Source organism: Macrotis lagotis, chromosome 8 (assembly GCF_037893015.1).
Source record: "Macrotis lagotis isolate mMagLag1 chromosome 8, bilby.v1.9.chrom.fasta, whole genome shotgun sequence".
NCBI lineage: Eukaryota > Metazoa > Chordata > Mammalia > Peramelemorphia > Peramelidae > Macrotis > Macrotis lagotis.
In genome coordinates, this window is record NC_133665.1 from 161,405,928 (window position 1) to 161,427,380 (window position 21,453).

General features: G+C 38.6%; 1 protein-coding gene across 18 annotated transcripts in view; it reads left to right on the forward strand.

Annotated features, from left to right (window-relative positions):
* The window catches only part of FOXP1 (forkhead box P1), a 671,450-nt gene that overhangs the window by 350,670 nt on the left and 299,327 nt on the right, over positions 1-21,453 (forward strand). Inside the window, exon 5 of one of the 18 annotated variants that reach the window (XM_074198738.1) lies at positions 12,711-12,792. The exons of 15 other annotated variants lie outside the window; for them this stretch is intronic. The gene's annotated coding sequence lies outside the window, so the exon portion shown is untranslated. Of the gene's footprint in view, positions 1-12,710; positions 12,793-12,893; positions 13,875-13,897; positions 14,275-21,453 lie in introns of those variants that run through there. 2 more of the 18 variants (XM_074198740.1, XM_074198739.1) reach the window with 2 other exon arrangements.

A 21,453-nucleotide genomic window follows, 5' to 3' on the forward strand; every position in this document is an offset into this window, starting at 1 on the left:
GTTGCTGCTTAAAAAAAAAGGAAAAAACCTTCAATAACTCCCTCTTGCCCTCTAAGTAAAATAAAATCCTAGTTTTCTATTACTCTGCTTTAATATTCCTTGTTTCAGCTAAATTGGACTATTCAGTAAGTCAACCATAGTATTATAGTTATTTTTCATAATATATTATAATTTATACCTGAATTATATATTATGTTATGATATCATAGATATTAAATAGCTAATAGTTATATAGTGCTTACTATTTGCCAAGCACTTTGATAATTATTGCAATTATTATCTCATTTGCTTCTCACATCAACCCTGGGAGGTTAGGTACTATAGTGTCCTCATTCTATACATGAGGAAACTGAGGCAAACGGTGGTCAAATGACTTGATCAGGATCACATAGTGAGTGTTTGAGATTGGATTTGAACTCAAGTCAAAGCAGTGACTAAATGTTTCCTATATGCCAGATGCTGCACAAAAGACCTCTATTTAGCTATTTTAACTACATTATAAACCACTGAGACCTCCCAAGTCCTAGCCTTTCTACTTTTACTGTGTTTTTCACATATGACCCCTTTTTCTATTTCTTTTGGAACCACTGTGGTTCTAGTATCCATTTCTTTTATTTTCTTTAACGCAATGGGGTTAAATGACTTGCCCAAGATCACACAACTAGTCAACCATTAAGTGTCTGAGGCTGGATTTGAACTCAAGTCCTCCTGACTCCAGGGCCAGTGTTCTATCCATTGTGCCTCCTAGCTGTCTCCCCTAGCCATTTTTTCAAACTAGAGTGATATAATGAACCCCTAATTGTTCATTCTCTTTTCTTCCATTTTCTTCATTCCTGATAATAATCTTTTTCATTCCACCCTTCTTTTCCAAAGTTTTAATGGCTCCCCATTGCTGATTAAATCCATTCTGAACTTGGTCTGTGACATGGTGTCTTCCATTGAATTGCCAAGTCATTTGAATTAAGACAGTTGTCATACAACAGACAAAGAAATATTTTTTCTTGGAGTAATTTGTGAACTTTAGCTGGTGCTGTGGCACCTTGGAACTGAAATAGGATGCCTTTTTTCCCCTCAATATTTATCTTTGCCATCCTACTAAAGTGATAAAACATGTATATCACTAGATAACTATGAGGGTGTGAGGACATCTCAGACTTCTTAACTATTATCTTGTGATGACTCTTGTTTTTAAAATCTATTTTCCAGTCTTATTGAAGAGAATGGAGGAGAACTGATGAGGCTTGCAGGGAGACTGCCTATGGGGACTTTTCCCCATCTTATATATTAATTAATCTAACTCTCAACAAACATTAACTATCTGTAGTGTAGACAGCATTTTTTGAGGCAGGAAATGCCTTGGTCAGATGTAATCAGTTGCCATATATGAATCAAAGTATCACAAGTGCCATTATGATCCCCACTTTGTGGAGGGGGAGACTGAGGTTGAGAGGCTGATTCACTTGCCCAGGGTCACCACAGCAAATAAACCCACGTCTGAGGCAACTTTTGACTTCCAGACTTTCTGACTCTTCAGGCCAGCTCACCCAATGAACCACCCAGCTGGTTAGACCACATTTTAAATATATAAACTCATCCTGAATTTTAGCCTTCGTCCTACTCTTGGAGATGCCAGTTACTTTTGTTAGTCCTCCAAAGGATGCACTAGAGTTGTGATGGAGAGTAGGGCCTTGTTAGGAAGATTATTATAATACTGACCCTCTCCATGAAGTGCTGAGGTTTCCCTTTGTCATTGTTATTAATGATCCAGTAGAATGTATCCAAGAAAGTACTTGGATGGTTGGATGATAGAAATCTGCAAACCTGGGTGGGATTAGAAGGCAAATTAAAGTGATGTCACACTAATTCTTAAAGGATTCTTCTCTCTACCCTCACTTGTAAACTACTTCTTCTGTATGGCTAGAGGGTGTGTCATGTAAACATTATCTGTTTACTACTTTTTTTTATATGATTATATCTTTTATCAGAATCTCCAAATTAGAAAAGAAATATGTTTTGGAGATAGTTAAACTTCCTGCCATGGGTCATAATTATGGGTGGTGTTTTCATACCCTACATATGGCTTTGAGTATTAACGACCTGCCTCCAGCTATCCATTGGGTCCATTTCTGTAGGCTCTGAGAAGAACCTCCGCCTAACAGCTGTGGAGTATTTATAATGTTTGGTCAAAATGTTTTTATAATCATTTAAATTTATATCAGTAGTAATTTTAATCTGAAATAGAAAATTATTTACAATAGAAATATGTTATGCCAATTATGTTTATTATTGTATATTGGGGAAAGATGGAACCTCTTCTAGAGTCTGTTATTGTAGGTTTCTGGTATCTGGGAATTTGAACAATTGCTTAAGTTGCATATTTGTTGAGGGTCCATGGAAGGAAAACTAATACATTGATATTATAGCTGGGAATAATTCTCCTCGTTCTGGAAGGCAATTTGGAATAGGAAAGAAAAATTATCTCTATTATTCCTACCCTTTTTCTCAGCTGTCTTCCTATAAGTTACACACACACACACACACACACACACACACAAACACACATATCCCTCCAGAGATAAAACATAGAAAAATTTTATAGTATATGAATATACTATATAAGTTAATGAAAATATTCTTTTTTATTATAAGAAATGACAAATATGAAAACCAGAAAATATGGGAAGATTTGTATGAAATGATTCAGAACAAAACATACAAGAACCAAGAGAGAAACATATATATATAGTGAATGTAATATTTTGAATGAGAGGGGAAAAAGTACTCAAACAAAATGGTCAAACTCTTCTTAACAATAATGACCAATTAGGGCAGCTAGGTGGATAGTGGATAGAGCACTGGTCGTGGAGACAGGAGGACCTGAGTTCAAATCTAGACTCAGACATTTAATACTTGCTTGACTGTGTGACCTTGGGCAAGTAACTTAACACAAAAATTAAAATAAAAACAAAAGGAATAATGACCAATTCAAGCAAGAGTTCTCATTAGAAAGGCAAGAAGATTAGGCAGAGGAAGATACTATACCTGTTTAGATGTCTTTGTAGGATTTTCATAAATGTATTTCCTTATTTGGTGATATTGTTGGAGATTGGAAGAAATAAAAGAGAAAAGACAATAGTGTCTAGTGGAGAGGCCAGTGAATTTGAAGTTGGAAGACCTAAGATGGACTCCAGACTCAGGCATTAACCCTCTCTGTGACCAGGAACAATCCCTTTAAGCTCTGGACTGAACTAAGAATGAACCAGATTGCTTTTAATGTTGTCTCCACTGTAAATCCTGAGATATCTATTACCCTAGCAATTCATTAAAAACTTTGTTCAAAATTAATGTTACCCCCACAAAAAGGTTGGAAGGGGGGAAAAAAACTAAAATTACATTATTAAATAAATATTGAGAATAGGGTTTTTCCTCTAGTTCAAATGGTATTAAAGGGGTGGCTAGGTGGCACAGTAGATAGAGCACCAGCCCTGGAGTTAGGAGTACTTGAGTTCAAATCTGGCTTCAGACACTTAATAATTACCTAGTTGTGTGGTCTTAGGCAAGCCACTTAACCCCATTGCCTTGCAAAAACCTAAAAAAAAAAAACCCCACTTAAAAATGGTATTAAAAAGATAATCTCTAAATGTGAATGAACACTTCATAGAATATATAAAGCTTATATTTTATCTTTAGTGAAAAATTATTAACTACAGAAAGATGATCTAGCTTTTAAAATATCTAAAGCAAATGAAACCCGTCATTCTGGATTCAACTTGAACACAATGTTCCACAACAAAAACTAACAAAAAACTAAAGTACAGTCATAAGAATGTAAATTTGCCTGTGGATCAGAAATTTAGAGGTGTAGGCCCTCAAACTTGACTAAAGAGAAAAAAAGTATCAAAAAAAGGTTCTTCCTTCCAGGAGTTTCCAATCTAATTGGCACACTTGGGAAGTATCTCAGAAAGTGGGACACCTGTGAGTCTGCTGTCAGGGACAGAGACAATAGAGAAACCAATTGATTTTGAGGTGGAGGGGTGGGATGGTGCTAAAGGTTTTGAGTTTCAGGTAACAGCAGGAAGGAGTTATCTGCTAGCCAGATGCAAATTAATGGGTATCATAGATTTAAAACTGGAAGAAATCATTTAGGTCAAGTAGTCAACCCAAGAGGTCACAGGTAAGCAATAAATGTTCCTCTGACTCAATTTACAACATTTTCCATTGAGCAGTTCTACTAGATTTCAAATGAGAGTTCAGTACTAAAAATATGGATTCAGGAGTCTTTACAAGCAGTTCGTAGGTGAAGTCATAAGCTTTAGGGGGTAATACATAAGTTAAGCCTCGAAAGAAACAAAGAAGAACCCATGAAAGAAACAGAAGAATACTTGGAGAAGTAAAGGTACAAGGATAATGATGTATTCATTCAAGTTATAGAAGTTTGTTTAAATTAATTAAATGATGATGGGAATAGATTCAATAATTGAGAAATTCACTAGCTTCATTTCTATTTTATGGACATTATCCAGAAGTACACATATTAATACACATATTTTTACAGAAGAAAATGTAAAACTAGGAGTAAAATAGTCATCAACAGAAATGACTGTCTTTTTTTTAATTTCATAAATTCTGTCTTAACAGATTTATTCTACTGTTGGTCCTCTTTGAGTTGCAATCCAGGTGGCCTGGGAAGAAGAGTGATATATTATTTGGCTCAGGTTTGGGTCAAATTTGGGTCCAATTCTACATTCAAACTTTTTGATAATCTCTTTTACTCATTCTACTCTCCTATTCATTTTTTTCGTGCTTCGTTTTCTAAAGCTCTGCCATGCTTCTCTTCTCTCTTCTATATAAAAAAGTATTTGTACAGCAAAATATCAGTGTAAGCAAATTTGAACAACCCTGTTAATAGATTTCAAAATCATTTCATATCAGGTCTCTACTCACTCTTACCAGGGTCATTTGAATCCTTCCTTATAATTTTCAACAAATTGTTAGACTGAGAATGCAGCCTACCTTATGAAACAGATGAAGAATTCTTAACTCCACACACAGGTTTCAATGGAATTGTCTATTAGGTCAGTACAAATAGTCTATCGGTTGAATGAAGTAATATCAGTTAAACCAGTTATTTGATTCAAGTAAGAAGACTGATTGAAGCAGCAAAAAGGAATAGAATTGAGAGACTGAGTAAATATTTCTGTATTAGACACACTGTTGAAGTTTCTATATACTCATTATGATTTTCTTTGGACTATGCTAGGTGTATGACTTTGGGCTAGGTGTTATTACTTCATCTTTTAAGTGGGGTTAATAATTTATCTATCATACCAGTATCTGTGAGAACTAATGAAATAATATATGAAAAGCATTTTTAGATGTTAGGAGCACATAAAAAGACTACTATCATTTTGCTACTTTCTCATTCTCATCTTTTCAAATGGAGTTATTGTAGAAACAGTCCAAGGAAAACTTACTATTCTGCTCCATCCTTTTATATTTGAACTTGTGTTGACTATAATATAGGTAGATTAAATAATCATTTAAAAGAAAATTGAATGAGAATATCATAATAAAAGCTTATCTTCTACAGACTCTTTAAAAACCTTGTGACACCTCCATTAGGAAGTATGATGCAAATGCACTTTTTTCGTATTCTCACAGTTTTATTTCCTTAATCTAGATCTCTATATTTTGCAAACTTTTCATTCCAAGTAGTTTGGTGATCATGAATATTTAGCTGGATGGCATCTATTAAATTTTTTAGAGGTCAATGTTATGGTGCTCCTGTTCCTGTTTTTAGTGAATTTTCGGGACATTTTGAAGTTTATATTCAAACTGGGTATTTGTCAAATGTTAGTTTATAAAGCAAAGTGAACTTCTGATTCATAATCCAAGTTACCCTAGCATGCTAGGGGAGATGCAAAATTTTTGTAACTTACTACCACTTCATTAAATAATTTGCATTGAACAATAAATCTTTGTTGCTTAAAGCTACTTTTAATTTCTGGTGTTAGTGAATTTAATCCTATTCTCCACCATAAACTCTTATATTTCTAAAAGCAAACCCTCATGGCTAAGCCATTAATTTGATGCTTCTTTGTTGACATTTCATTAGCTGTGTTCATTTGCCTACATAGAGACATTTAATTTTATCCTTGGATTTCAAGCTATTTCAAAGGCTCCTTCTAAAGATAATCTATTTTCAGTTACATTAGATACATCTAGATGCATCTTTGACCACTGTTTTCTCAAGTGAGCTCTACTTGATCAAAAATTTATATCACATAATATAATAGTATTTAAATTTTATTGTATTTCTATATGTACATAACATTTATATATTATATATTTATTATATAGCAGATATTACATTATATATTATATTATATTAATTTTCAGCCATCATGTGCTCTGAGAATATCTATCATTAATCTCTTCCTCTGTTTTGATAAAGAAATGTTAATGTTAATATGAATGTTAAAATGTTAATCTTTCCAAAACTAGTTTGAAGCAGAATTACCTTGTGTTTCATTAGCTCTGTAGATATTTTTGCTTGAATATTTAGATAAGTTGTTCATTGTGCTATACTAAAGCATACATTATGTTTGTTTTTGCATAGGTGTTAATTGCTCTAAATCCGTTGAATTTTAGCTCCAAATTCAAGCTAAAAATTCTCAGACTCATTTTTTCCTTGTTGCATATTAAGAAATTGACATTTTTCAAATCCAAGTGATATTTTGATAATGGACTTCCAGTAGCTTAGAATCATAGCAAACTCAAACTGTCTCCTAAGAACATGCCTCATTTTATAGAAATTGCTCTTGACAGCATGATGCTGATGTTTTGCTTTAAACAAACAACTATTTTCCAATCAGGACATCTATTTGAATGGCATTCTCACATTACTTGCCTTTGTTTTTAGTATATGACAAAGCTATGAGTGAGGAATTGAGTCAAAGGCTTTGCTATAATCCATAAAAGCTATTCTAAATGTTAGAACAATGTTTTTGGTGACTTGTTTATCATTAGCATAATGAACTGGGGTTTATTTTAGTTTTGGGTTTTTTTTTAAATCCTTCACCTTTTAATTTTTTTCTTTTTTGTTCTTAGCATACTTTTGCTTTATAAGTATAATTTTTTTGGGTTTTTTGGCACACTGCAAACTGTGAATGTTTTGTTTACAGGAAATAAACTCTTCATTGGCTTGTATTTGGAGGGTCATGGTTTGCATTTTTTTAGTAGAACTGTAAACATATATAAAATGCCTTCTGTAAAGGAAAATGGAATCAAAAATGCTTTAGAAAGAAGATTGAAAGGGGCAGCTAGGTGACGCAGTGGATAAAGCACCAGCCCTGGAGTCAGGAGTACCTGGGTTCAAATCTGGTCTCAGACACTTAATAATTACCTAGCTGTGTGGCCTTGGGCAAGCCACTTAACCCCATTTGCCTTGCAAAAAAAAAAAAAAAGAAACCTAAAAAAAAAAAAGATTGGTAAAATGCTTTGCCTAGCAATTTATGCACCACTATGAAGTGTTGAGACTAAAAATTATGGATCATATCGAGCCCTATCACTTTATAATTTTATAGAAAAATTGAAGTTCTAATTACCTCCTTTTACTTAGGAATTCTATTTTTCTGGTGTCTGTCTTGTATATGAGACAGCTTGCATTTTTGTTGTTCTTAGGGCCATATTGAAAATTCCAAATTTTTTACCTTTTCTGGGGGGGCTTCTCTTATCTCAATTTTTTTCACTTGTGATAGACTTTTTATTGGAATTGTTTTGTGTTGCTTGTTTTATTCTTTTTTTTACTGTTTTGACACATATCTTGACCATTTTGTTTTCCCTTTTTATTATTGATGAAGGATTTCAAAATTTTCTGATAATGTTTTTGTTTTCTAGAATACATCAACCATCTTGTGTCTTTGTTTTGTGTCTTTACCTTTAGTTGGTCCAAAGTGATAACCTAGATTTTGGTAACTTTTTGCAGATCTTTAGTTGTTTTCTGGTGATATTTAGAAGTATTAGTACCTTTCCTTCTGTGAACAGTTGCAACTTGTATTATTATATTTGGATCCTGAAATGATTATATGCTTTCAAATCTTTTTAGAGAATTTATTTTTTTCATGTTGAATGAGATAAGATATCAGTTTTTTCCTCATTACTCTGTTTTTGGTATAGTTGATTTCATGCTATCAGATGCAAAAGATTTTTTTCTAATTCTATTCTAAGCATGCTTATTTTTTTTTCAAAATTATTCCATGCTCCAGCACAACTTTTAAGAGCTGTAATAAGAACTGTTATATAACCTTTCAGTTTTTAAGTATAGATCCTCAATACCATAAGGTTCTTCAGTTTTTTCTTTTAAAATAATTCTTTACTTTTTATTCTTACTTTATCTAATCTTGATTAAGTCAAGTCAACAATCCTTTATTTACTAGGAGGTGTATGGGTATTCAAAGAGGGCTAGCACTACTGGTGTGAGAGCTTGCCAGAAACAAAGGATAAACAACAGCTAAGGGGTGGAGGTCTGAAGAAAGGCAAATAACAAACTAATCGAAATAAAACAGAAGCAATTCTTGCAATCTAATAAGGAGAGAATTGTGTTGTGATTGTAATCACAATCCACAATTGAACTCACCCAATCTAATAGGGGAGATGAGAAGCAAACAATTATGTACAAAAAGTTAGACAAGTGTCCCAAAATTCTTAATACCCTTTAAAATTTTTTAATCTTAAAACTAAATTAAGTGTTTGGAATACCTATATAGCTGAAAAATTGGAGATAATCTTAGAAGGAAAGCCTAAAGATTAAGGAAGAATGGCAAAGACTTTTAAAATCTTTTTTTAATACAAAAAAAACTGTTGAAGGTAGCACTTTAGGATTTGAAGGAAACCTGGTTAGCGAGAAGGCAAAAAAAATGAGGAGGCAGAGAATTTTAGGTATAGGGGACAGTAATGGAAATGCCTTCTGTTAGACAATGAAGTATTTTGTGGGAGGAACAATTAAGTGGCTAGTCCCTCTGTATCATACATTACATGGAGGAGGCAAAGGGTATATGAAGATTATCTAGGTAGAAGGGTGGTTGGGGGCTGCTGGGGCTTTAAAGTCCAGCCAGAGGATTTTATATTTGATTCTGTAGTTTATAGGGTGCTACTGGAGTTTATTGAATAGGAGGTAATATGGTTAGCTCTATGCTTTCAGATCAGTTTGACAACCAAATGAAGGTTAAATTGGAGTAGGCAGAGACTTGGCAGGTCGACTATTGAAATATTTCAGGCATGAGATGATGAAGGCCTAGAACCAAAGTATTGACAGGGTCAGATGAGAGAATGGGCCACGATGTTACAAAGGTAGAAATGGTAAGGCTTGACAATTCCATGGATATGGGGGAGTATGTGTGACAGAAAGTAAATGATCAAGTATGACATGTAGATTATGAACCTGGGTGGCAGGAAGGATAGTCATAGGGAAATTGGGAAGAGGGGGAAGTATTTTGGCCATCAAGTAATGGTTTAGGAATGAAGTTATTTCTTAGAATTGCCTTGCATATATCTGCAATATGTTGTTATGTAACTTGAATCTAAAGATAATGTTGACAAAAATAGAATGAAGAACTTGCCTATAATAGGTATAATGTTTCCAATTTTGTTCTGGTGATTACTGGTCTATAGTGAAAGTGTTCTTATCTTCTGTTCCCTTTATGTTCACTTGTACTTTTCTTGCTTTTATTGTCAGTGCCTTTTCTGCCAAATTATTTTCAACAGGTAGGAATGTTCTGATTTATTCTGCTCTGTTTTGCCTTCCACTTTCTGGAATCCCTTCATGCATTGACTTCAACTCACTTAGAATATAGACGCCTTGAGGGCAGTCACTGTTGTCCTTGCTCATATTCATAGCCTGGATCTTTTGTTTATAAGCACTTAATAAATTCTCTAGCTATCAAAAAGGATTAAATGCTTGTTATCTGTAAAGCCTGGTGTCAAACACTTGGCTTCAAATAATTTTTATTTCTTAAAAATAGTCTCAACTCTCAAGGAACTCCTGTTCTAACAGAGAGAGAGAGAGAGAGACTATTCCTACAGGAGATTCCCTCTCAAATGGAAAGGTCCCCATGATGCTTGGGGCAGTGACAAAGCAGATGGGAATACATCATTTCCATTAGCAGCATTTCCATTGATCAAACCATATCCATTTCTGATGTTCAGCCACTTGATTATACAAAAGGTTTCGAAGTACAACCTGTCTTTTCCCAGGCTCAGTAGCTTATAATTTCAGAGGAGGCAATAACCAGCTCTCATCTTTCCCAAGGTTTGATTTCTTGAATAATGGCTGAGGGGGTGAACTAAAAACAGGGAGCCTGTGGTCAGTAATTCAGTCCTTCCCAAAGCTTTTGGGATCAGAATCCTGGGCTATGTCCTTATGGAATTGAGGGCAAGTGGTTAGTTGAGATATGATGACTTGCCTGGTTTGTGCTGTTTCCTCTCTTTCCCTACTACTGCTTCTTCAAATTCTCTATGTAAAATCTGTCATCATGAGGGTTTCCAATAAAGGTATCCTATAATTCCATAATGTCCCACCTACTTCTTAGAATCCTAGGAGTAGTCACAGCAATGCCCTGTGGAGGATGTTGGGCGGTGGGGCAGGGGAAGGATAAGGGTTGCTAATATCATCCAGCAGAGAGCCTTCAGAACTAATTGGCTGATGTTTCTCTGGGTTTCTATCAAGCTTTCTTAGCCACTACCATGAGAGTATGCGGGGTGGGAGCCCTTGCTGTACATTGCCTTATCATGACTGGTCTTTTCTTACATGATTGCTTTCCCTTCTGCAGCAGGGATAATAGCTTTGAGGGATGTGTTGTCATTGCAGTCTCTTAGATGGGGTTTAGATAGGAATTGTCCCAGGACAAGTCTCTCTACCCTCCTATGTTATAGGTATATTGTCATTGCTATTATTTTATGGAACTTTCTGGGCCCTGAATCCCTGCCTACTTTGGCTAGCTGATGATCAAGGGCAAGTTCCTTTGGGAGGACTTTAGGGTATTTTAGTTTAGACTGTAGAAATCTCATGAGATTTCTTTCTGGGCTATTCCTCTGATATCTAAGTTTTTCTTAGACAGGAATTGTTGCATCAAATGAATTTTCTTTTTTGATGACAGGACAGATGAATTAGCAAACCAGAAATCTCTCTAGGTTTTTGCTTTTGCTGTTTTTTACTATTCCCTTTATTTCCAGTACCATCATGCTTCTTTTTTTTTTTTGCTGCTCTGATACTTTACCCTCACCCCAGAGGTTGGAATAAATGGCCTTCCCAAAGCCACAATCAATGGCATTCCGTAAGGTGTGAAAGGAGAGTACATCTGGCACTTTTCCCACCATCATCTCTCCCTTTCCAGAGAAAAGACACATTGAACTCTGATGTGTCTGCTCATTATAACTTGTGTGGGTCTGAAATGCATTCCCAAACTTGGCTCAGCAGCACAGCACCATCAAATGATTCCAGTACCTGGCAAAATCACCCCTTCCTTTTTTCCTTTTGCAGAAAATTCCCATCAGAATTGATCTGGCAGTAATAAGTGTAAGGAAAATTATTTTTGAATGCAATTATCTATGTTGACTGTTCTGCACAATATTTTCCTAAATACTCAATTTTAAAAAATTTGCCCCTCAATCTTAGTGCTAAGATCACTGGGCCATTTCAATTTTTATTGAAACAAATAAACCCAATAAAAACACTTATGCTGAGAGCTGTGGTTCCACAATAAAAAAAAAAATCAGCCCGTATTGAATTTATTGATTTATTTATTTACTTCAACTGGAAAATCGAGTATTGTGTTAATGCATTTTATAAGAATCACACTGCTCGATGAAATGGCTAATTTATTTTAGCGTATACATAAATAGCTAGCAATTTTCCATGAGACAGGCTAATGAAAATGGTGCCATGAAATTGTCTATACTATGAGGAGTGATGGAGGCGAGTTATTATTGGTTGAGTGCTGAGACGTAGTGAACTGGCCATCATGTCTTTGAACTTTTGAACTGCTCCTTGGGTGTGTGATTTATGGATCTGGTGATCTCTCTGTTGAGTTCAAGTTTAGTGTTTGTACCAGCAGGGCAGAGAAGTGGCATAGGATCCTGAATTTCATGGGGGGGGGGCGGTTAAAACGGATCTTTTAGAAGAATGCTAAGCATGTTTTAATAAAACATGAGCTGCAGAGGTTTGAAGTTTCTTCCGATATGCACTGGAGATGATAAGGGGTGGGCAGCTGGGGGGGGGGGGTCTCGGATCCCCAGGCTCCGGGAGCTGCCTTTCTCTCCAAGTTGAACGACCTCTACGTGCATTTTATTTGTTCAGTTCATCCGCCTTCCTTGGGCACGGGGGCTCAACTTTCCTCCCACCGCCTCATTGTCTGGGAGGTGCCCGGCTCGCCGGAGCTTGCCATCGCGGCGGCTTCTCCGGAGCGGCTTCTCCGGCCGGCCGGCCCTCAGGCTGCCAGCCTGGCACCGGGCGCTCGCCAGGCGGACGCACGGGCTTCCGCAGCCTGGCCTGGCGGGGGGCTGGCCCGGCAGCCGGCTCGGCGGGGCTGCGCTCCGGGGTGGGGGGGGGACGGGGGACTTCCACCGCCGGCCGGGGGCCCCCGCCCCCCCAATCCTACTTTGGGGGTCATGGCAACAAGATGGCCTGAGTTTTTTTTTTTTTTATCCTTCAGGTTCGTTGGAGCTGGGGAAGTTTTGTGATCAGTGTGCCTGCTCAGGACTTAGCCATCTTGAGAGTATTTGTAGTTCGCCTGGGTAATGACAAGGGGCAGGGGGGCCGACGAATGTGTGATTTGGGGTCTGGGGGGCGGGGGCGGGGGCATCTGCGACACCCCGAGGTCTGCAACAGCCGCTGGAGCAGCAGCGGCTCACGGGCGCACATCACACACACACACACACACACACACACACACACACACACACACACACCTGACTCAGTGACACCGCCTGTAAATGTGGAATGCTGCTGAGATCCGGACAGCCAGCTGCCTTTGAAAAAAATCTTCATTTATTTAGAAAGTACTTTTAAGGAAAACGGCCCAGGGATTTTCCCCTTCTGTACAAGGTGAGGAGGGGGGAAGCTTGCAAGGGGCTGGAAGAGGGCTTGCCCTAGCTCCCAGCCTTTAATGATTAAACTGGCCCAGGTCCCTATTTGGATGCTAAAAAGCTTTTTTTCTTGCATTGCAAACATTCTCAACAAATTTCGAGGCAGAGATTTGGAAGCTACACACACACACACACACACACACACACACACACACACACACACACACACGGCCTGTTGGAACTGTTAAAACAAAACTAGTGGGAAAGGCTGAAACCAGGACTGACACCAACACCATTAGCTGGAAAAAAAAATTTCCATTTCACTGCAACTCTGTTATTGTTTACTTTACCATACACATCCTAATATGGTTACCTCCCTGTCAAGGCGGCCGAGCTAGGGGTTGAGGGGCCCCCTCAGGGAGAAGCTCCCAACTGCTTCTCAGACAATAAGAAACAAACGGCACAAGTCCACAAAAGGCTGCCCGGAAAACGTGTCAAATAAATCCTCTAGAAGTCTTCTTGCTTCTGCCACACTGCTCTCTATGTGTAAACCTGCTTTCTGCCACGCTGCCCAGGCTCAGCTACATTTGTTTGGAAATCGAAGCCACTGTGGGCTTTCTTTGCTTTGCTTTTCTCTTCTTTTCTTTTCTCTCTCTCTCTCTTTCTTTCTTTCTTCTTCTTCTTCTTCTTTCCAATTCATTGGAGGGCTGTGGATTAATTCCTTGAGACCTAGCTTTGCCTAGGCGCTTGATGAGTTATGTTTGCTGGAGCCTTTTACTAGGAACATTAAGGTAAGGATGTTGATTTAGCCCGGGACCTTTGTCACTCCAACTAATGCTCATCAGGGATCTAGACATTGGAAAGGAATAGGGCTTAGGAGCCCTACTAGGGAGCCCCAGCAGCTCCAGCGAGATGGGCGCCTGCTCTGAATGGCCATGCGAGCCAGGAAGCCTTGGAGGAGGAGATGTGTGTGGAGCCGGCCTCCCCGGACTCACTCTAGTGTGAACTGGGCTGCAGAGACCCGCTGGGCGCTCCCAATTGGCGGCTCCAACAGTTGCCTTCGAGGCTTCTGGCTTCTTGCTGCTTCTTCTCCTCCCTCCTTGGGGGGAGGGTTCGGAAAGCCTCCTGGTTGGTCCCCAATCCTCATGGTCTTGAGGCTTGCCTCTTGTTCTCTGCAACACCAGAACAAAGGTAGGTTGGGAGACTGGGTGCTCCGGGGGAGGGACAAGTTATTTTTGGAAGGTTGTCTTGACTGGCTGACCTAAAAGGAGGGGGAAAAAGGAGAGAGAGAGAGAGAGAGAGAGAGAGAGAGAGAGAGAGAGAGAGAGAGAGAGAGAGAGAGAGAGAAAACGAACTCATCCATGAAACCTAGGCGTGAGGGAGTGTGGACTGGGGCAGCTGTTGTGGAGTGGAGGTGATTTTTCTGACACTCCAAGAAGCAGCATCCTTTAGAAAATCTGCTCAGTTAAGTCCTGGGCAGTGACACAAGACAGCGAGGCAGCCTTTTAACATCTGCATTTCATGACCAGGCTGAATTTTAATACTTATTTATGGTCTCAGATAAGAAGAGTTCGAATTTACATCTATCTGCAAGAAGGATGATCGAAAAGTGACTTTAAAAAAAACCATGTCAAGATTTAAGTGTTTAGGTGGCTGTCATTGTAGTACACCTTTTCAGGGACCCTTCAAGGGCTTTAATTCCCTGGACTCCTTCACTTATTTCTTAATTGTTCTATTCTCTAGTTTTTGAGGGATTTGCTGATGTTCTGTATTTGAGCTAAGGCAGAGCTTTTCTTCTCAACAAATGTAGCCCACTCTATTTTTATTTTTTGCTACATGGTCAAAATAATAATAATAATAATAATAATAATAATAATAATAATAATAATAAATTTAACAGAAATAAAACAGCAGCAGCACTAACAGCCAGGAATACTTATTTAACCCATCCTGCAAAAGTGGGGCTAGGATGCAGGGAGACATTCATAATTGAGTATAAGAGCAAGTTAACTATTGGAGAAAGATGTTATTGCCTCCTGGTAATCACAAATACACTTGGCAATGGAGTACATGCTCAAGTTCTTAAGGGGAAAAAAAAATTAAATGCAATGGACATGTTTTGTGCTGGACTCTGCTCCTTCCTTAATCCAGACAGCATTCCAAGTGAACTGTGGGAGCCCTTGTCATGTCTCTGGTCTCGATTTAAATACCTGTTGTAAACATCATTGCTCCAGGGCCATTGTAGAGTCATGTCCCAGCTGCTGGGTTTTTCAGAATACCTCTGCTCCGTTTCCGAACTTGAGTGCTAAGAATTTTATTCCACGTGATTATTATCCTTCTGCATTCCTATGGATTTCTTGGCCAGGTGAAGGTTTCACTTTGGGAGATGCAGTATAACCCCTGCTAAGGTGAAGTTCTTTAGGAAAAAATCATGGAAATCTAACCTATGTACCAGCAAAATGAACTGGAACAAGCCAAAGTTTTCATTTCCGAAAGATGGTCATTGTTGCTGTCCTGAAATAGAATTATGTGAGGTGCTGGATCTAAATGAAAATAAATACATTTTAAAATGCAACTTTAAAGACATGTTTTTGGATATATATATATATATATATATATATATATATATATATATATATATATTTAACTTCGAGGCCATCAAGGAGTGATAGGAATGACTAGCCTTTAATTAGACGTGCAGATACTCACATTTTATAGGGATTTATGTTAGAACATGGAATGGCGGGTGGCTGTTTCCTCATTATGATTTCTCCCTGCACATAATGAGGTTCATCATTAGTTGATGGAGTGAATTTGCCCTAGCTCTACCTTGAAAGGCACATAATTTACATATTGCTTCAGAGCCTAAGCTTTAATGGATTCCTCCATGAATAAAATGAAAAGCTACTTTCTTTAAATTTTTGAACACTGTTTAGATAATACGGATTTAATAAGACATTCAATTTGCTTGTTAAGTATATTTGAAAGTGCATTGCTCCATTTTGGGGCATGTATATGTTGTTTTTTAACAAAATTTGTTTTTGCTTGCCTTGTTTTATATCACAGTGGCATGGTAACAGTCAAAGCTGCATCACAGGGAGCATGTTTGGGACCGAAGTGTGTGTGTGTGTGTGTGTGTGTGTGTGTGTGTGTGTGTGTGTGTGTATCCATGAATTGTTAAACATTAGGGGGAATCTTTACTTGGCTTTGCCTCTGTTGTGACTCAGGCATGAATTATCTTCCCGTTTGCTTCTTTGCCATTGCTGCTATCAAAGCTGCAGGTATAAAAACTCTTCCAAGTATTTTGGTAACATACATGTTTTAAAATTTTTAAATTGGAAGATTATTGTTCTCAGCTATAGCAATTGTGATATCTGTGGTAGATGTATGTGTGTGTGTGTTACAGACTTAAAGTCTGACATTGATAAAACCTGCTAGTCCCACCTCTCTCTTTATTTTAATGAGAGGAGAGCAGCAAAAACTTCCCCTGCTCCCAAGTCTACCTCCAAAACTGCTGTGTAGATATGATTAGATTAGAGCAAATTGAATTGTAGGCTGCCTAATATGTTATCAAGTCATCAACTTAGGAAAGTACTGGTCTGCTCTATAGATTTTGCAAGTCAGTCTCTCTCTCTCTCTCTCTCTCTCTCTCTCTCTCTCTCTCTCTCTCTTTGTATATATGTGTGTCTCTGTGTGTGTGTCTGTTTGTTTCCCTCCCCCCCCCCTCAAGTTTAGAAGAAAGTAGGAGGAACCAACCTGCACTTAAAACTTGGGCGATCTCCAGCAAGGGAGTGAGGGGAGTGGACTCCAGCGCATGTTGGGGGGCACATCCTTTGCCCCTTTGACCCGGGGCAGCCTTGCCTTGCTGCCCCAAGTTTGGGCTGCAAGTGGAAACGGGCCCTGGAGTTTGTCACTTTCAGTGGCGATGGAGGTGTCTAAATAAACAGAGAAGTCTTGTTTTGATCGGATGCTTTATTCTCTGCAAATGAAGAGCATATATTAACATGAATAGAAGAGTGAGTGTCATTCTTTTGGAGGTAATTTACCTCTGCTGCAGACCTGTCTGCTTCAAGAATCTTCCTCTGTTCTAAAACATATATTTGTTTAGGGAGTTTTCATTGAAGTGTACATGACAATTACAGCTGTTCATTAACAAAATTGGGTATTTGTTTTAAACTTTAACCAATCACTTTGATATGCTAATTATGGTGTAATTTAATTTGAGCCCTGTAATGATGATGCCGTTATTATGGACATAAATGATGCAGTTAAGCTGAGAGTAATCTCATTTGCATACTGTACATGCCAGTAAATTAAGCCCTTTCTTCGACTCCTTCAGCTTTAATTTTCCACTTCTTTTCACACAGCTCCTTTTCAGCCACTCTCTTCTAAGCCCACTTTGTAATAGTCCTGATGACTGTTTGATGTGGAGAGTTGCTGCACCACAATCCGCCAAGACACAAGATGTAACATTTAAAGGATTCATTATCCTACTGAGTGTTTGTTCTTCTAGAAGGAAGGACGAGAGAGGACCAAGGCATCCTCTTCCTGGACTTTCAGGTGGCTGGCAAAACGGGGCTCTGCGGCCTTTCTTCAGGTCCCCCTAAATCTCCCAATCTCCCATCCCAGTCTGAGACAAGGCCGAAACTAGGGCATTGTCTTCAGCGGGAAGATTGGGGTTTGTTTTCATTAACAGATTGTTTTTTCTTTTCTTCTTTCTTTCCTTTTTTCATTTTCTTTCTCTCCTTCTTTCTTCTTTCTCTTCTTTCTCTTTCTTTCTTCCTTTCTCTCTCTTCCTTCCTTCCTTTCCTCCTTCCTTTCCTCCTTTCCTTCTTTCCATTTCTCCTTCTTTCCTTCTTCCTTCTTCTCATCTCTCCTTTCTTTCTTTCTTTTCTTTTTTCTTTCTTTCCCTTCCTTTCTTATTTTCTTCTTTCCTTTTTTCTTTCCTTTTTCCTGTTTCTTTCCCTTACTTCCTTCCTCCTTCTCTTTCTCCCTCTTTCTCCCTTCCCTCCTGCCCTCCTTCCCTTCCTTCCTTCCTCCCTCCCTCCTTTCCTTCCTTCCTTCCTTCCTTCCTTCCTTCCTTCCTTCCTTCCTTCCTTCCTTCCTTCCTTCCTTCCTTCCTTCCTCCCTCCCTCCCTCCCTTCCTCCCTCCCTCCTTTCTTTCATTTATCACTCAGAGTTGAAGCATACAGGTCAAAAATTGCTTCCTCAATTCCAAACCTTGTTAAAGAATGAATACCCCTTGGTCCTTAGGTTCCTCCTTGTGTTTCCACTTGCTATATTTGGAAAAAAATTCCATCTGCCTCCCTGTTAAATCATTAGGTTATTAGATTATTACAGCTGATTGTCTTCTTCATATTGTATCCAAACCCATAGGCCAGGGTCTGGCACATAGTAAACTCTCAATAAATATGTTTTTGTTTATTGATTGACTGTTTAGTGAGTCTCCTTTATATGAGATTTAGAAAGTACTCTATACATTACTTTACATTTTGAGGCCCAGTTAATGTTTCTCATGTCTTATTGTAGATTCTTTCTCTAGACCTTTGCACCCTCCCACTTCCAGGAATCCTTCATTCTCCTCCAAGTACTACTGTTCAAGCACCCCCTTCTGAAGGCTTTCTTGAGAGTTCTCATGTTTGTCCCTCTCAAAATTAGTTTGTACTTCTTTTGTTTGTTTTGTATGGATGTTTGTGGTTCTGTGTATCTATTCATACACATCCACACATGCAGACATTTTCTCTCCTCTTCAGAATATAAGCTTCTTCAAGTCAGGGTCTATTTCTGTTTTTGTTTCATCTCTTACTCTACCAAGTACAAATGCTTAATGAATTTTTAATTGATTTGATGATCCATATTAAAATCAATAAATATTTAGTACCTTCTATGAGTCAGTCACTGGGCTAAATCCTGGTGTTACAAAAAGAGGTAAAAACAGTCCTTGCCTTTGAGAATCTTAAAATCTAATGGGGAGAAAATATGCAAACAAATATATACAAAGTAATGCAGGATAAGTAGGAGATAATTAACGGAGGGAAGGCACTAGAATTAGGAAAAGCTTCCTGTAAAAGTTGAGATTTTAGTTGGGACTTAAAAGAAGTCAAGGAAACCAGTAGACAGAAATGAGGAGGGAGCTAATTCTAAGCAGAGGGTATCAGCCTCAGATGTAGTGTCCAATTTGTGAAACAGCCAGACCAATGTCACTGGATTAAAGAGACCAAGGGTTGTGTAGGGCTTTGAATGACAAACAGCATTTTTTCTTTTTGATCCTGGAAGTAATAGGGAGCCATTGGAGAGTATTGAGTGGAAGGAGTTGGTTAAATGATTAGACTTCAGCTATAGGAAAATGACCTTGGTGGCTGACTGAAAGATGGATTAGAGATTTGAGGCAGGCAAATCCACCTGCAGGCTATTGTAGTAGTCCAGTTTTGAGGTGATAGAGGGCTTGCACTAAAAAGGATGGCAGTACCAGAGGGAAAAAGGAAGTATATTTGAGAGATGTTGCAAAGATGAAATCTGTAGGCATTGGCCACAGGTTGGAAATGGGCCAAGGTGAGGGATAGGGAGGAATTTAAGGGACTGGGAGGATGGTATTGCCCTCTATATTAATAGGGAATTGGGAATGGGGATGGAGATAGAAGAAAAATAGTGAGTTTGGTTTTGAATATGTTTAGTTTAAGATGTCTACTGGACATCCAGTTTGAGATGTTCAAACGGCAACTAGGAAATACAAGTTTGGAAGTCTTCAAAGAGACTAGGGCAAGATGGATTCAGTTGAGAATCATTAGCATAGAGATGAGGAATGAATTGCTAAAGGAGGTTGCTAATGGGATTGCCTAGCAGCAGTGAGGGCCCAGTTGAAACTGTGTAACATAAATTTGTGGTGGATCCAGTCAAAAGGGTTATGTGATTTTCTTACCTCCACTTAGCAGCATATGTGTAGGAGTGTTGTTGGGAATGATCCAGGCTTAGGCTTGGCAGGCCATATTTGGCATTATTAGGGGTCTGGGGATTCAATAGAAGAAGAGATTGTAGAGTCAGATTGATTCACCAAGAGGTCAAGGTGAGCAAAAGAAGTTAGAGTGGACAGTGCAGAGGTTGAATTCATGATCCTGGACAAATCACTTAACCCTTCAATGGCCAGACAAGTCTCTTAAGACTTTAGATCAGGGGCGGCTAGGTGGCGCAGTGGATAAAGCACCAGCCCTGGAGTCAGGAGTTCCTGAGTTCAAATTCGGCCTCAGACACTTAATAATTACCTAGCTGTGTGTAGCCGTGGGCCATTAACCCCATTGCCTTGCAAAAAACCTAAAAAAAAAAAAGACTTTAGATCAAAGATTGGTTACTGCTGTGGAGGGGGTGAGGTCCCCCAACCCAAGGACTTTATTCTACTCCCTGAAATCACATCTCTTTCCAAAGAGTAAATTCAAGTTTAATCTAGCTTTTGAGATTGCTAGAATGCTGGGATTTCACTGATTAGAATTTAGAATTTTCTGATACTATCAACCTTTTAAATTCGTAGCTTTATTTCACCCTTCATTCTCTCTTCTTTGGTTTGTTTGTTTGTGCAAGGCTATGGGGTTAAATGACTTGTCCCAGGTCACACAGCTAAGTGAGTATTCTGTGTCTGGGTCTGGATTTGAACTCAGATCCTCTTGACTCTAGGGCTGGTGCTACATCTATTGCACTAACTACCTGTCACTCCCTTCATTCTCTTTGAAGAACAATATTATTTGTTTATATAGTATTTAAAGCAAGTGGCTCTTTGGATAGATTTCTTGGACAAAGGCTTTGTTTCATGGCCTCCCTGATCAGACAACATAGCTTCCACATGAATCGCAATGCTCCTTCCATTGCTCAACACAAAACTGCTATAGTTCAAATCAGCACCTGTGAAGAGACTCAGTTGTTGCACTCCATAGGCAAGAGTCTCTCTTTTGTCTTGAATAGAAATTGAGTGAATTCGGCCATCTAGGTCAAGGAAGGTGCAGAGGATCCAAAAGACTCGGTGTGTGACTTTCTTGCAAGCTACTCGCTTGGCCACTTTGGACTTGTTAAGAAATTGCAGCCTTCCTCCTTCTGGCCTGTGTTTGCCAGGTTCATGCTTCTGCACGAAATCTTTGCTAGATGCCAAAGATTCTGGACCCAACAGTTATTGAGTGTGGAAGCCCTTACTGGAATGTTAAAAGTTTGGATGGAGGCAGGACAGCAGCAAAATGTTTCTGGGAGGGGAAACTAGGTGGTGCAGTGGATAGGATACCAAACTTGGATTCAGGAGGACCCGAGTTCACATGTGGTCTCAGACACTTAATAGTTACCTAGCTGTGTGACCTTGGGCAAGTCATAACCCCATTGCCTTGCAAAAACCAT